Source organism: Lonchura striata, chromosome Z (assembly GCF_046129695.1).
Source record: "Lonchura striata isolate bLonStr1 chromosome Z, bLonStr1.mat, whole genome shotgun sequence".
Classification (NCBI taxonomy): Eukaryota; Metazoa; Chordata; class Aves; order Passeriformes; family Estrildidae; genus Lonchura; species Lonchura striata.
Window position 1 is genome coordinate 85,968,114 of NC_134642.1, and position 6,000 is coordinate 85,974,113.

The following is a 6,000-nucleotide window of genomic DNA, read 5'->3' on the forward strand; positions in this document are numbered from 1 at the left end:
GAGGCAGCGTGATGGCTGAGCTCCTGAGAGCAGGGGGATCAGCAGACACTGGGCTGTGATCACTCCCAGTTTCAGAAAGCCCTTGGTAGCTGGGAAAATGACTGTAGAATTAAAAATACATAGTAGGATAAAATTTCCTTTCCTTTTTTCTTATTCCATGTGAACCGAGTATAAATGCAAAACATCTTTGCTTATTCTGTCAAGATACTCTCACATATTGGCGTAGAAATAGGAAAAATGTGTAAAATATTAAAGCATTCTCATTTCTTGGGAAAAAGTAAGCCCCACAGATTGGAAGGAAGATACAGAGAGCGCAGCGGGTGCCATCTGGAATAAGTAAGTAACCCTGGGAAGAAATGGTGATGTTTACAAGGCCTGATGCTGATACAGAGAATTCTCTCCATCTGGCACAAAGCCTGCAAATAATCTGCCACAGGGGTGCATAATTCAATAGAAGCAGGTTTGATAATCTACAAGTTTCATTCCCCGTGGAAACCTTGAAAGAGACATTTAATGTCTGGCGCAGCTGAGCAGCTCCTCCCTGCACCCAGCGTGGAGGGCAGGCAGACCCACAGACCACAAAAATGGGGCTTGCAGAAATCCAACATTGCAGGGCACCCACATCCTCCCAGGGCGGTGTGAAAATTCTGAGACAATGCCTTCACAGGGGAACATCGCTTTTGTTGTTGATACGGATGCAGTACGCTGAAAATCATTACAATGGATCTGTTCAAATGCAGCTGGGGCTGTACAAGTGCCTGGAGAAAATGTGTGTAACAGCAGAAAAAAAAAAAAAAATAATCCTAAAAGGCTGTAGGCAGAGCAGCCCTGACAACAGTGATCTGAGCCAATGTTTTCACCCCTCACACGCAAGCAAAGATACACCAAACAACGTCTTGTTGAACAAGAGCAAAGAAATTTAGCTTAACATCAGTCCCTGTTTATTTTGGGGGTTTCTGGGCAGGTGGGAAGTGCATAGCAGGTGTCTGTAGCTGCTGACCCACTGCTGATAGTGTACATTCTTCCCGGTACCATATTTGTGTTGTTCACATTCTCAGCTGAGAAGTTTTGCGTCTGCCTGGGAGGTGTGGGTTGTAATTTTCTGTGGAGGGGGGAAAGAAATGAAGAGGAGAAAAAGTGAAAAAATAGCTCAGAGAAACATAATTTAAAAGTGAAAAAATCAGCAATGTCCATCTGTAATCGTAACAACAATTTCCATAAAATTTGTAACTTCATCATTAATGGTAGAAAGCTTCCCAGGGGATATGTATATTAATTGCACTTCAAATTTATGTATATATCTATTTTTAAACAGAATACAAAACTAAACATTTATTGTACTTGTCACAAAGCCACTACGGCTACATGCTAAAATGAGCAAAGGCCTGAATCCATAGCAAAGTACACTTGGTCCTTTTAATGCAGAAATTGAGTTTATTTCATGAATACCTTCCCCTTGGATGCATAGTAATAACATAAAATTAAAATAATTTTACAGTAAATAATAAAATTTGTGTTCAGCCCTTTATTATTATGTTTGGTTTTAATTCTTGGGTCACTTGTATTGTTTCAGATGCTAACCCTTTTGTTATACAATGGTGGTTCCAAGGGTGCTGACAATTGTGTTTATTCCAAGTTGCCATCCTATATGACTGCATCACTAATAAACCTAGATTGTTAACATCCAAGGATTCTGAGTAAGACTATTCCTTGTTTGAGTAGTGCTGTTTTCACCAAGGAAAAAGGCAACATGAAAATACTTCTCTTTATGATCTGTACTCTTTCTATTTCTCACTCTGGTGTTTAATGGCTTTGGGGAAGGAATTCTAAATTTCTGACACATGTAGACACGCAGGTCAGACACAGCTATTGCATAGTAGTTTTGTCAGATATTAAGAAAGGCTAATTAGATAATGAGCTTAGAGTATTCCTCAGGAAGAGTAAAAACCACCTGGAAGTAACACGTCCTATAGGCACAGGAGCCCACAGCCCAGCAAGAGCAGGGGTGTGCAGAAACCTCTGAAAAAAGCTGTCCAATACTTTGGGGAAGAAATGGATGAAGGTAATGGCATTTTTCAACCATTTTCCCCATGCTGATGGACAACACATCCTGGGCAACTCTCCGTGGCATCTGCAGTGCTGGTGAAGCTTAACCTGCATCCGAAAACATCATCTCAACAACGCCTGACAGAAATCTCTCCTGTCTCTGCGTTTTATACATCTCCTTAGCGCAGATTGCAGCCATCCCCATGAGCTGCTCATCCATCGGTTCCCTCTGGTGCTCCTCCGGAGTGAGGGGGATTTTTGGAGAGTATCAGTCCCTGATGGAATTGCTGCCCTGACAGGGATGTGCTGCACTCCTGCCTGGGGATGTGGGCTGACAGCCGGGCTGACCGGGCAGGGCAGCAGGACAGGGTGTGGGGATCAGAGCATCCCTCTGGCAGGTCTGGGACCCTGGCAGGGGTCAGGAACACATGGAGAGAGCCCCCAGAGACACTGGCTGTGATCTCTGCCCATGGAAAAGAGTTTTCAGTCTTACAGGATGAATTACAAGCTCTGAGTGTTTGATATCAGTAATAATTAAGTGTGGCATGGGTGCAAAAGTAAAAGTTTAGGATTCTAGATGAGGGGTCCAAAGGGGACAAGCTGGAGGAAATTGGGTGTGCCTTGTCCTTTTTCTCCTTCTTCATGCCCTCCATGTTTCACTGTGGTGTTGGCATTTTTCTGTTGGTTCAGGCTGGGGACACACTGTCCAACGTAGGTGACAGATATTGGCACGTTCTTGTAAATGCAGCCCAGGGAGTTTCTGGTATTTAATGTTTGTAACATCCCACTGAGGGCAGAGCCCCACACGCTGCCCTGCAGGACAGAGCTGGGCAGGGCAGCAGAACATGTGAGAGATAAACAGAATAAACAACCTGGAAACCAGCACAGACCAATGATGGCTTCTACTTTGGCAGAGGCTGACAGGCAGAGACTCATCCACAGCTCGGGCTCCGACAGCAGGGTTCTGGGCACACGGACACTGGAATGGGCTCAGGGTCGCTCCGAGTTTCCCCGGCAGCAGGCGGGGTCCGCGGTCTGGGACCGATCCCAGATCCATCCCGAGTCCGGCACGGACTTGGGGGTTATTTTCAAAATCCCGCCAGCAGCACGTGCAGGGTTCCCAGTCTCCTGTCAGGAAAGCTTTCGGGATGCTCTGGTGAGGACAGGGAAGGGCGGGTGGATTTCCCACGGCGCACAGAGCCTTGCGCCCTGCGGGCACCGGGTCGCGTTCGGCTGAACGCAGCAATTAGCACAAAAGCTGCTCTGCAGCGACCGCTCATTCATCCTCATTTGGGCACCTCTGGGGAGCACGGGAACACGCACAGCACCTTCCTGCGGCTCAGAAAACGGGGAGAAGCACCCCAGCAGCCCCGGGAATCCTCCAGCTGGTGAGCAGGCTGCTCCCGGCGCTTTGGGCATCTCCTTGTCCACCGTCCCCCCGGGGCAGTGACAGCGCTTCAGCGGCCACAGAAATGCCACTCCTAAAAGCAAAACAGCCCCGGCGTTTTCCTGCTGGCTTGAAGTGAATCCTGTGCGATTAATCCTACCTACATACGTGCAAGGGCTTTAGCCAGCTCCCACAGCTGGACCGGTTCTGTCATGTTGCCTGCTCATCTACGGCTGCAGGAATACTTTACACCTGTGGTAAATTATTGTCTCACATCTGGATCTGTCACATAACACGCAGATAGTTAGAGGTGAAGGTTTTATTGTTTCCAGTGTTTTATAAAGGTTTTTCTGTTCTGTGCAGCCTGTCCTTTCTTCATAACGGTTAAGATATCTTAATTGCCTAAAATTAGGGCCATCAGATACGACTAAAATTGAGTGTTACATAAAAATGGGTATGAAATATAGATTAAATATATATAATTTATATAAAAACTATTGTTCTGATTTCATTTCTCTGCACCATTTCTATGCTCTGTTGTCTTGGATTATTATTGCTCCAACTTGAGCTGAGCTCTGAGCTGTACCTTGTCAGCCTAACAGGGATGTACCCTATGAATTATATAAATCTATTAACATATATGCATCAGAATAGCTGTTAAAATTAGAAGTACAAGCACAACTGAGGAACAGCCAAGAAAAGGAGCTGGGTAAAGAAGTTCAGTAGAAAAGGCTGAAAACAAAATTATGCTGCTTTCATTTGGATTTCTCAGTAATGTTCACTCTTGCCATCCTCTCTGCTGGTTTCTTCCCATATGGAGCAAGACACTTTGTAAAGAAAACAATCAGGAAAATAAAATCTCAAAGTGCTTGTTAATTCTGCTACTGTTAATACGTGCTTCTCTCAGTTTATCTTCTTAATTAATCTAACAAAAGTACAGCTAGGCACAGGTTTCCTGCAGTGCTCCTCTATCCAGATTAAAAATTAAAAAAAAAAAAAAAGTAAGAGAAGAAATATTAATCTATTTGCATAACAAATAATAATTCATTCCCCAAACACGTTTTTCATTACAATCAATTATACTGGAAGTTTAGGCCAAACACAGCTTGTGGTAAAAACAATCATATGCTCAAAATAAAAACTATTTAGCAAGAAATAATAATAATAATGAGTAATAAGGAAGATTGGCTGTGGTGTCACCGTGCAGCCACTCCTATCACAATTCCCAGGGGAACTGGGCAGGGCGTGGTGGCACCTGGGCCACAGAACCTGCACAGCCTTGGCCACAGCCAAGTTCTCAGTGCTCCCCTGGCCCTCAAGGCACCAAACCCATCAGCAAAAACAGACACCTCAAACACCAAACAACTCAAACACCAGACACCCCAACACCAGGCACCCCAACACCAATCTGCACACTGCTCACCTGGGGTGAAGCTCGTGCTCAACAGGTTCAGGCAGCAGTTTTGTCATTTACATAGAGACACAGAAGGCACACAACAACAAATTCATGTCCTACAAACACCAACACCCTCTGATCTTTTTGTCCTTAAGCAGGTCCTAATAGTTTTTTCCCCTTGCAACCAAAAAAAAATTTTAAAAAATTTTTAAAATGCCACTTACACCCTCGAGCCTTTGAGGAAGGGTTTTGCAGGACAGCAATCTTCCCTGACTGCTGAAATCACAGAGTGGCTAAAACCTGGGGGTGCTGTACGTGATGCAGTCCTGTGTGTGTGACATCTCAAACTAACTAGGAACAAGCCCGCAGGACCAGAGGAGCTCACTCCCCTTCCCGGGGCAGGCTCAGCAAAGGCGGCAGCGGCAGCGGCAGCAGCAGCAGCAGCAGCAGCAGCAGCAGCAGCAGCAGCAGCAGCAGCAGCAGCAGCAGCCTCTCTGCAGGCTCGGGGGGCTCCCAGGGAATCCCAGGGATTCACCCCAGGTGCTCTGCACCATCTCTGTGAGTGACCAGCCCTCCTCACCTGTTGGGGTTTTCCCCTGAAACTCCCCTGGGTTTTGCTTGCCCAGCCCCTGCACAGCCCAGCACTGCCTGCTCCGTGCCTTCCACCGCTCAGACCTTTCCTCTTGCCCTGCTGAGGTTTTTGCCCCAGATGCTTTTACAGAGGGCTTTGGCCATGAACCATGGCAGGCAGGGCACTGAGGGGAGGGGACACCTGACCAGGCCACTGTAAAAACCATTCTGGAGGCCAGCCCTGCTAACAGAACCTTCCTGTATCTGGTCAAGCTTCCAGTTTTCCTCCAGTGTTGGTCAAGACCTTTTTCTTATAAGGTCATGTTTGAGCTCACCTTTCTGACTGTCACTATACCTGTGTCCCTATACCTGGCTGTGCTTGCCCCATCCCCAGGCTCTTTGGAACCTTCTACCTGCACCAAGTTTGTTATTTTTCACTAATAAAATTTTTTTTTTATGGCTGTTTCCATCATTCCTGTGATAGATGAGTAATGCTATGGCTGACTCTCACAATTAAAAGGCACATATCATCTATATATGTTAGTTATATAGATTTATAGCTATATTTTACCCCCCCTTGCCTTGTTATCACAGGGGGTGC